A 12,115-nucleotide genomic window follows, 5' to 3' on the forward strand; every position below is an offset into this window, starting at 1 on the left:
TTCAATACATAGTTTCTCGATTCGGAGGAGGAGACAGTATGTCAAAATTACAATAAATCTAACAAAACTTCACAAAATTGAAATTGGTGAAACTAGGCGAAATTAGTGAAGTTATTTCACTAAAACAGGCTCTGTCACTAAAACAAGCGACACCGATTGATCAGGCCGGTTTCAGAAAGAAACGAAATTGCTGCGACCAAGTTTTGGCACTTACAACATATATCGAAATGTCGAAATGGGTAACAAAACAAGCCGAATTCGTGTACTAAATAATGGACTCCCACAAGGTTCTGTTTTGTCCAGCTTCTTGTACAACATCTACACAAGTGACGTTCCAGCTACCAAGTCAAGAAAATTTACGTATGCCGACGATAATGCCCTAGCATTTCAGGCAAAATCGTGCGAAGAAATCGAAAAAACGCTAAACGAAGAATTGGAACTGCTCAACGGATATTTGAAGACCTGGGGGCCACGTCCAAACACTGGGAAAACAGTGTCGTGTTCTTTCCACTTAAACAACCGCCAAGCAAACTACCAGCTCAAAATTAAGTTTGACGACGACGACGTGAGACATGAGAAATTCCCAAAACACCTCGGAGTATATCTAGATCGATCGCTGACTTACCGTCGAAACATAGAAAGTATCCGAAACAGATTAAGATCTCGCATCAATGTCGTTCAAAAGTTCACAGGAACGTCATGGGGCTGCTCAGCTAAAACACTCCGCTTAACTGATCTTGCCCATCGCCGATTATTGCTCACCGATCTGGATGTAAAGTGCACACGTCAAACTCATCGACACACAGCCAAACGTTGCAATGCGAATCATCACTGGAACCGTTTACTCAACACCAATACCTTGGATCTATGCGCTGAGCAACATCACCCCGGCAGCAATTATGAGGGAACAATCGGCAATCAGAGAATGTATAAAAATCCGCAAAAACCCAAGGCTACCCATCAACAATGACATTCAATCGGCTCCAGCCACACCAAGCCTCAAATCTCGCAAACCGTTTTGGAATTTCTATCGAAACTTTCCAGAAATGGAAATAGTGGTGGACTGCTTCGGATGTGACGAATCGAGATCTCATAGACGACCCTACTGCCGAAATAGAAGGAGCCTAATTTCCACGAAGACTTTAGTCCAGTCTAAATTGTATCAGAACAGGTCACGGCTGTTGTGCTTATTTGATGCGCAAATGGGGACTGGCTTCGTCACCATTATGCGAATGTGGTCAACCCCAAACAATTGATCATCTCGTACGCCACTGTGTAATTCATCGGTTCGAGGGTTCAATGGACGAATTAAACCACATCAGCGGCCGAGCGATAAACTGGCTAGAAAATAGTTCGATTAGTTGAGTTGAGTTTATAGAATGAAACGACGAATTTATTTAAATTCTTGTAAATTGTTATTTTGAAATCATCGGAATAAATAAATGAAATGTCGAGCCAAGACCTCAATGTGGAGCAGAGTCTTCAACGTCGAGCAAAGACTTCAATGTCCTATATCCAGTAAAGATTTCAATGTCAATCAGGGGTAAAATTCCGACAAGCAAGCACTGTCGGTCCAAATTCAACTCCGTTCAAGGAAGGTTTTTTAATGAATTGCGATGGAATTACTGAACTACTATATTGTGTGGACATTCAAATCAAGCGAACCATAGAACGGGGAGTAGCTGTAGTTTGTAGCATCGTAGTAAACTAGGCTTCTATCGTCAGTGCAGTCTTTAGCTTTAGCTTTTGGGCGCCATCGGGCAATTGGAAAAATAGGCTCCAATTTATTAAAATTAAATTTTTTTTAAAGAAATTCGTGCGTCATTTTCTTCTGCTCCTCTTCGGGCGCCACGGGCATTTGCCCATTTTGCCGATATGGAAAAGGCGGCACTGTTCAACGAGCTGTAATACAATTGTTGTAACTCCAACAGCAAGTCAATCGCAGCCGGCGATTAAAATATAAACGATCGATAGTGCTTTGCTTTCGGGCAACACGCCCGAATTAAGTGTTTATCCTCAAATCCCCCAAAGTTCACATCCTATTCGAAGAAACTAGAGTCTAGCTGGTAGCTAGTCGTACTGGTTAGTGTTGAAGAATCAACATTTGGCGCCCCCGGGTGGACTTTTGGGGTTGGATTAATCATAAATTGTCGACGTATGGACAATTTGTGAAGTGACGGTCAATTAATGGACTAACGATGTCAATGGGATGAATCAAATCGTCAGTGGGACGATTTGTGAATATTGGCTTCAATGGTGGGAGCAAGAAGAGAGAATGTGAGGATCGATGTATGGACCACACACACGACAGTGGACAAATCATGCAAGTAGTCGATGTATGGACAGCGTATGATCAATGTCAGAAACGAATTGGTCGATGTATGGATCAATCGTCGAAGTATGGATTAGTTTTAATAAATTGTCGACGTAAGGACAATTTATGAACGAATAGTCAATGGGACAACGAATGCTCAATGAGACAACGAATGGTCAATGAGACATCGAATGGTCAATGGGACAACGAATGGTCAATGGGACACACCACAGTGAAGAGAAGTCGTCAATGGGACACACCACAGTGAAGAGAAGTCGTCAATGGGACACACCACAGTGAAGAGAACAGGGAAGAGAAGTCGTCAATGGGATGCATCATAGTCAAGTGAAGTCGTCAATGGGACGCATCGCATTCAAGAGAAGTCGTCAATGGGACGTATCACATTCAAGACAAGGCGTCAATGGGACACAAGTCGTCAATGGGACACAAGTCGTCAATGGGACACAAGCCGTCAATGGGACACAAGCCGTCAATGGGACACAAGCCGTCAATGGGACACAAGCCGTCAATGGGACACAAGCCGTCAATGGGACACAAGCCGTCAATGGGACACAAGCCGTCAATGGGACACAAGCCGTCAATGGGACACAAGCCGTCAATGGGACACAAGCCGTCAATGGGACACAAGCCGTCAATGGGACACAAGCCGTCAATGGGACACAAGCCGTCAATGGGACACAAGCCGTCAATGGGACACAAGCCGTCAATGGGACACAAGCCGTCATCAGTTGAATGGATTTACTTGGATCAGTTTTGTCGACGTATGGATAATTCAATGGTCGGTGGGACAACAAAGATTGAATCGTCAATGGGACGAACTTCTGTAGAATGAATGAAGGGAAATGGTTAGAGCGAAAGAAATGGGAATTATTGTAAGAAAATAATTGGTGGGAGGATGTTGTAACTCCAACAGCAAGTCAATCGCAGCCGGCGATTAAAATATAAACGATCGATTGTGCTTTGCAAATGTGCAGAATAAATACGAACGTTGAAAGGCCAACACGCCCGAATTAAGTGTTTATCCTCAAATCCCCCAAAGTTCACATCCTATTCGAAGAAACTAGAGTCTAGCTGGTAGCTAGTCGTACTGGTTAGTGTTGAAGAATCAACAACAATTGTTCGAGCAGCCAGCCGCCAGATCAGCTGAATGAATTGTTTTCAGTTTTCTTTTCTTTTCATTTTTCAGACGTCCAGTCATACTCTTTATCTGCTTTAATCCAAAATATCTATTCACTTATTAATTACACTTTTTTTGTTGGCCCGAGCAGTTGTAATTTATTTACCACTCACTGAACATTCCTCCTATTGTGTACCCGGTCCCCATGTAATAATGTTCAGATTTTCAAGTTTGAAAGCAAAGAAAGATCGAAAAAAAAAATAGTTCAATTTCATACTCAACATTACCTTGATTATATCAGCTACACTATATAACAAGACCTCTATACATGAGAGATGTGTGTTAGAGAAAAAATAAATAAAAATATCCGAAATTCGAAATAGTCCGTTACAATAATCATAAAAACCATAGATCACTTTATACTACTTTCGTACAACGTTTTCCTTTTCCATTTTATTCGGCAATGGAGCAAGTGCTGAACAGAGATAGTCAAACATATAATTTTGAAGAAAAGAATAAAAAAAAATCTTTCAGTAAAATGACGTCTGCCATAATTCTTCCTTGTTGTTTGTGTATATAGATGGAGAAATGAAATTATTTTTCTTAGTTTAAATTTCAAGGTATATACTGGGTCCCAACTTATGATTGGGTCAGGTCACTTGACTGATCAAGAGACGTTGAACAAATCTTTTATTTTATTTGCAAAATTCCATTCTCTACATTTATGACCAGATAGTTCAGAAGCCCAAATGCACTGCAATGAGTTTGAAACGACTGTAAAAACACCATTAAAATTGAAGGCAAGGGTTAGGAGACAATACAGTTTGTTTAACTCTAGAAAACACAATTTTAGATTTGTCAGATAGCACAAATTTGACAAGTCATCGACGTTCCCAGTCAATTAGGTGATTCCCAGTCTATGATATTTTGGCGCAAAATTTGAATTCGCTGAGGGATTGACCGAATTGACTGGGAACATTGATGACTTTAAAAACTCTAAAAAATGTTAAATATGTTCAGAACTAAAAAAACCAATTGTACCACAGGAAGTGGACATCCCGAAATATTGTCAGTTTTAACTCTCGCTTAAGGCCCGTCATTGGGAAATGACAGGACAGTTTCCCGAAAATGTATGGAAAATTTTATCACAAAAATTCACCGAAAAGATTCAAAGAAACTCACCCATGATGCTTTCCATTGTATTCGTGCACCGTCTCTTCATGTCCCCAAGGCATATTTGAACACTAAAACACTTTTTACTCGATGCAAAAACAAAATTTTGTTTTTTATTTTGTCGCGACAAAAACACAGAAAATATTTCGACACAACTGTGACACTCCGCTATTATAAGGACTAGAATGAATGTTTGCTGTGTTCACTTCGGCGGTAAAATATTTTCATTCAAAAAAGTGTCCGACACTTCAACGATGGTAGACATTTATTAAAATTGTAACCTCTCCCACTTCTTTCGTAAGCTAACAAGACTTCGCTGAGTCTAATTATGCCACCTCTTCGAACAAAAATATCGGCTGAGGTCGAATAAGTCTCCGCTAGGCTTCATTAAGAGTCCGTCAGACCTTAGCACGTTGTAGTAAGGCAATGAAGCTAAGCGAACACTCAATAAGCATCAGCGGATACCTAATAATTGTTGCTATGATTTAATAAGACTTCACATAGCTTTGGCAGATCTCCGCTAAGTGTCCGATTAGCTCCATTAAGCCTTCCTGAAACTTCCTTAGGCCCAACGGACACTTCCTGAAGCCTAGCGGAGAATTATTAGAGCTCAGCGGAGGTTTGTTAAAGCTCAGCGAAGAATTATTAGAACTCAGCCGATATTTTTATTCAAAGAGGTGGCATAATTAGACTCAGCGAAGTCTTCTTAGCTTACTAAAGAGGAACGAACATTTATTTACGCTCAGCGCAGTCTTACGAGAGGCTAAATTTTTAATAAATGCTCTCACATCGTTGAGAGAATGTCCGCTGAGCTCTTGTAAAGCTTTAAAAAATGGTCGATGAGCATTATTAAATGTATACGCTACTACGCTACCCTTTGTCAACCGTTTGATGATTGTTTTTAAATGTCCGACACTTTTTTGAATGAAAATATTTTACCGCCGAAGTGAACACAGCAAACATTGATTCTAGTACTTATAGTAGCGGAGTGTCACAGTTGTGTCAAAATGTTTTCTGTGTTTTTGTCGCGACAAAACAAAAAAAAACTTTTTGTTTTTGCATCGAGTAAAAACTGTTTAGTGTTCAAATATGCCTTGGCGAACTAAAGAGACTAGGCCGAATACAATGGAAAGCATAAGAGGTGAGTTTCGTTGAATTTTTTCGGTGAATTTTTGTGATAAAATTTTACATACATTTTCGGGAAACTGTCCTGTCATTTCGCAATGACGGGCTTTAAAACAGAAAATTTATGCATGCAATTCTCTCACATTCTCTCCCATTGGAGCCAACTGTCATTCACATGTTCCTTCTATCTCGCCGCAGGTGTACCAATTTAACCATTTCTCTCCTGTCAAGTACATTTCATATTAAGCATTTAACTGTCATTTTCACTAACCTCTAACAACTAAAATTTCATCTAAATTTTTCAAACTTTGATGTTAGCTTTGTGAAAATGACAATCATTTTGACATTTCAAATGCACATGACAACAATGATCTATTGTTTCTATTTTCAAACGTCAACAAAGTGGCCTGCTCATTTTCGCTGCACATATTTTCAGGTTAGGTTCTCTGTCGATATTTTTTTGACATTTTGAATAACCTTGGACTTGATCTATGTGAACGTAATGAAGACGTATTTTCTGACGTAAGACCCTTGACTGAACAGTCAAGGGAATAATATACCCTCCGATTTTATACATATATTCGGTAATATACAGAGAGAATGTTTTTTTTTTATTTTCTACCTGAGAGCGAAGATTTATCTAAATTTATAATAAAATAGAAAGCTATTATAAGAAATAATGAGAAACTATATAATATATACGGTGTGTGTGTATATATGGAACTCAATATATGCATGGCATAGTTATACACATCGAAGATTAGCTCGGCTGTGGAACAGGGTTTGAAATTAGTAATTCGGAAAGAAGAGAAAAAAAAAATTGAAATAAGTTGAAGTAAAAAAAACACAAATAAATAACAGGGATAAGATAATTTATATTGCAAGGGTGGTGTTTATTAGTACTTTATTTTGAATTAAGAATAAATTTCCTCTTTTTTTAGTTAAATTAAACTTTTCTTATAATTATTTTGCTCTCACGTATCGTCTTTTTACGTTTTGTTGAATTAACTTTCGCTTGGTTTTTATTTAAAGAAATATATTTAGCGGGTTTTGAGAGTTTTAAGGAACTGTCATAATCTTGCAGAAGGTTCCACTAAAATCTGGATCGTCGTTTCAGCAGTATGTATAGACCCTTCTTACAAGAAACTACACTGAAAATGTTGAGTTACAAAATCGGCACTGTTGATTTGGGTCTTCTCTTCTTCTTCTTTTTCAGCCTGTTTCTATCCACTGCTGGATGTAGGCCTCTACAACTTCTTTCCATTTTGTACGATCCATTGCCATTTGCTGCCAGTTTGTACCTGCAATATTCTTAATTCCGTTTGTCCATCTCTCTGGTGATCTCATGATCTTTTTGGTCCAACGTTCATCTGTCCTTCTTGCAATATGTCCCGCCCAGCTCCATTTCAGAGATGCTATTCTTTCCATGACATCAACGACCCTGGTCTGTTGTCGAATCCATTGATTCGTCATTCTGTCTCTGAGTGTTATTCCAAGCATACTCCGTTCCATGGCTCTTTGTGTCACTCTCAATTTATCTTCGGATGCTTTCGTTAAAGTTAACGTTTCCGCTCCATAAGTGAGCACTGGAAGGACACAAGTGTCGAAAACTTTTCGTTTCAGACTATTATTCATTTTGCTTTTGAAAATGAGTCTGATTTGGGTCTGTAGTTGGTAAATCAATAACCAACAGTTTTTTTAGTATTTAGTACGAAAATGTCAATTGTAGTTACTGATTCGTGACTTTACTAGTTTACTGTTGCGACTACTGTTGATTTTACCAGTTTCTATTTTTGTACCTACTTCACGGTGCGGTTGAATGAATTTGAACTGAGCATTTCGAATGCACTTTTGATATTTGTGGATATTATTAGTCAGCTCCAGAGATGGACCCGGTAATATTACGTAAAATTACGTAATATTACTCGAAGCTCGGTAACATTGGTAATTTAAAGCCTCGGTAATATTACGTAAGTTACGTAATATTACCCAAAATCAGTCAACATCTTGTAAATTTTAATCATTTTTAACAGAAATTACTTGTTTTTAGCAAATTCAAGTGTATTTTATCGTATAATTTTGTTCTATTGAAACGGTAAATTGGCCTATAGCCCTTCTATTAATTGTGAACTGCTTAACTGTCAGCCTAGTTCAAAAACTTGTTCAAAAACAGTCGAATGTGCTTCAACCGAAATTGATAATTAATAGAGCGTGGATTTTTACGATTTCTCTCAGAGTTGTCACTGAATGACGCTGTCGGCAACTCGGTCTTCTGTCACTTCATAAGAACAATTTTTCCACGCTCTAGATCGAAAATTTAAATTTGTTAGCAAATGAAATTTCATTTCAAATTTCGTATTTTAAAAGACCGAGTTGCCGGCACTGCCATCGTTGAATATTGTGGTAGCGACATTAACAATTGTCACAATCTATGCACAAATATCTAGCGTCATAATGTAACATAAGTGCTTTCAAATCTTCGTTACGACTCTTGTACCGAATAATAATCCGAATAGTCGAAACAAACATTTGGAAACTGCTACGCAAGAAGTAAGATTTCACATAATCTATTGTCTTGTTCAGTAAAACTATACTTTGCTGAGCAAAGCTCAAAGTGAAGCATGTAATAGTAGTTTACATTTCATGCAGCGAAAGTAATTCATTTATGTGATAAAGGTGTTTTCAAACAACAAGCTTCAGTTACTGTGTAAAAACGCTCAAGCAAGTTGCTCAAAAACACACAAGTGAGTTTCTGAGTACTACAAAATTCTTTCATAAGCAATCAATTATGTAGCAGTATCGAATGTAGTCTGGTTTACCGTCTGACACATGTGAAAATTGAGTTTCACATAAAATTCACGAAAAATGGACAGAAAATAGTCCACAGTGTAAAGGATCATTTTCGCAAAGGGCATATCTTTTTTTTCCTTCATTCACTTTCTATGTAACGTAACACTTACTCATAGATATTCTAATGCGTCCGTTGCCAATTCGCAACGTTAAAAATATCGAATCTTCTCTTTGCATATTGCTTTGTAAGTTTCAACTTTCGCATGAGTCTGGTAGTAAAATGTCTAATTCTTACAATTTTGTATTGGTAAATTACGTAATATTACCAAAACATCGGTAATATTGGTAATTTAAGATTTCGGTAATATTACCCAATGTTACGTAATATTACCGTAATATTACGTAATATTACCGTAATATTACGTAATATTACCGTAATATTACGTAATATTACCGACAAGAAATAAATTACCGGTAATTTCCCATCTCTGGTCAGCTCGGAGCCCTGAACAAGGTTCCACAAAAATGTTTGCTTTTCATCCGTATCGTCGGTGACATTGGTGCATAGCCCATCCTGTCTACAGAGAGAGAGAGAGATAGAGAGAGAGAGAGATAGAGAGAGAGATAGAGAGAGAGATAGAGAGAGAGAGATAGAGAGAGAGATAGAGAGAGAAAGAAAGAAAGAGAGAGAAAGAGAGAGAAAGAGAGAGAAAGAGAGAGAAAGAGAGAGAAAGAGATAGAGAGAGAAAGAGATAGAGAGAGATAGAGAAATAGAAATAGAAATAGAGAGAGATAGAGAGAGAGATATGGATAGAGAGAGAAAGAGATAGAGAGAGATATAGAGATAGATATAGAGATAGAGAGAGAAAGAGATAGAGAGAGAAAGAGATAGAGAGAGAGAAATAGAAATAGAGAGAGAGGTAGAGAGGAGGCAGAGATAGAGAGATAGAGAGAGGGAGGGAGAGAGAGACAGAGAGAGAGAGAGTGGTGGAAAACTGGTTGCAATCGATAGTGCTTGAAATTCTAATAACAATTTTACAAAAAATTCGGTACCATAAGTGCAAGCGAAGCCGGCAGAGACTCGTTAAAGTTGAAAAAAGGTGATTTTCAAACAGTCATAGAGTCGATGCTTGAGGGATGAAGTTAATAAATAGTTCTAGCAGTAGAGCAACATTTCCTCTACCCATAACAAAAAAATTATTTTTGGAGACCGCCTATGTAGAGGCCGACAGCAGCTCAAAGTTTCTCCCACATATTTGGTAAAATTTGCAAGTTTCAGAGGCACCTGAAACATACTTATTATTTTTTTTTTATTAAAATGGTTAATTCTGAAATCCCGGAAGTCTCAGCTGTCCATCGACACCACACTTGACTCATGTCAACAGTGCCGATATGTTGCGTGAATGAGTGAAATGTGTCCTTCCACGACGAAATTTTTGTGCATGATTTGAAAACATCCCTCAAGTATCCACGCCTCTATGACTGTTTGAAAATCACTTGCACTTATGGTACCGAATTTTTGTACAAATTGTTATTAGAATTACTTTATGAGAATCAGGCATTATCGATTGAAACCACAACCAGTTTTCCACCACTCTCTCTGCAGACAGGATGGACAGGATGAAAATCAAAAATTGTTGTGGAACCTTGTTCAGCTGACTAATAATATCCAAAAATATCAAAAGTGCATTGGAATACTCAGTGAAAATACATTCAACCGCACCGTAACTTGCTATCGGGGACCATTCTCGCTGTTAATTTTACAGATATTTAGCAATGGTTACCTATTTTTGAGTTTCTTCTTGTAATTTCTTGTTACGAACTGGACTTGGTGATAACAACAAATTTTCTGTAATGGTTACGAATTTTCGCCAATGGGCCTGTGGTGACACAGAAATCTAGTGTGCCAACTAAATGTAAACAGCCTCAGTAATCCTCGTCTAGGGTATAAATACCCAGTAGCTTTTCTAAATAAATTCATTCAATATTCATCCTCGAAAGAGGAAACATCTATGAGTTTTCCTTGTAGTTAGTTGACTGTAGATAGAATATCATATATGGTCGAGAACAGCTCCCATATAATTGGTGACCCCGACAAGTTCATTAGCAATTCTGAACTGAGTCTTATAATTTCAGCTAGCAATAGCCCTGAAATTATCTCATGTATGAAAGACCAAATTGGCACAACACCAATTTGCACTGTTCGTAATAAACGTTCAGTGGACTGTACCAATCAAATAATAAATAAAAAAAGAGCCCACAAACATTACAGTCGTCAATAACGAATTTAAAATATCACGAAGTAGTGCCATCTATACTTCGTTCGACAACATTTTAAAATTGCGTTTTCAACAATGAAAACCAATGACTAAATTTAGAAACGAATTGTAGCATGTAAGCTCTGCCACTAGCTTAAGTTACAAAATTAAAAATTTAGTCGTAAGATATATACATAGTTTTAGCACAAAATACTTTTGGCTAAAATGTTGTCGACAATATTACCGTAACTTTACCACCTAATTACGAGAACTACAGTCAACCAAAAAACTATCTTTTCGGCCCAGAAATTTGGTTTCACAACCATTTTCATAAAAATTATCAATCAACTTTTAGTGAAACTAAATCGTTCGATCAGAGAATACCGTTTTCGTGAATTATTCATGGAAAACGTAATAGTGATAACCTATCTATACCACCATCACCAATTTCGATTTATCGAAATTGAGATGTACGTTCCGCCCGTACTACGGTACAATCAGGTAATGCTGTGACAGGTGCGAGACATCGTTGTGATGGAGATAAGGTCTGCACGTTTTCCGTATAAGCTTTAAAGTTTAACGAATATTTCAAAACTTCAAAATTGAAACAATTTTTCGGAAAAAGTACCTAAAAATTCTTCTGACGAAACAAATCAAGTATTACCTCATTACAATCGTCTAAACAAATTGTGACAATCACTAATCGTCAAACATTAGTCCAATCACCCGGCTCAGCGTTTCGCAAATTAAGCTATGCGCCTATCCATCTAGAGTCAAAGTCTTAAACAACTTAACTCATAAATGACGGAACCGTTTAGCAATAACGAATCGTGTCGAGGATTGAAACTTTCCGTTTCTACCCGTTGTAATTGAAAATACTTGATACATGGAAATTGATTCAATGAGTTATCCACTGTGCGATAACACAACCTTTTTCCATGTAAATTAGTTTCACAAGTTCTTACCATCACAGAACGTAACAAAATTAAAAGTCATCGTGTATAAATTTACCACCCTTGAAATTAGCACATAGCAATTTCAAGTTCACGAATGACCTAAGTCTAAAAAATCTGATATTATGAACCAAAAACCCCCGGCGCCTAGAAGTCCAAAATCTTCTGATCGGTTCAAATCAAACTCATTGAACCCAAAATCATTGAGTCGAATAATATCAGTCGGAATGTACATACAGAATCCTACTGCCTAAAGTCTGCTACCACAGACAAGTATCACCATACAATAAAAGTACATTTCGTGCAGTGCGTATTCCTGCAAATGAAAGGCAGTAACAAGAAATTTGACAATTTAAAATTATTC

This window comes from Bradysia coprophila, unplaced genomic scaffold (genome assembly GCF_014529535.1).
Source record: "Bradysia coprophila strain Holo2 unplaced genomic scaffold, BU_Bcop_v1 contig_232, whole genome shotgun sequence".
NCBI lineage: Eukaryota > Metazoa > Arthropoda > Insecta > Diptera > Sciaridae > Bradysia > Bradysia coprophila.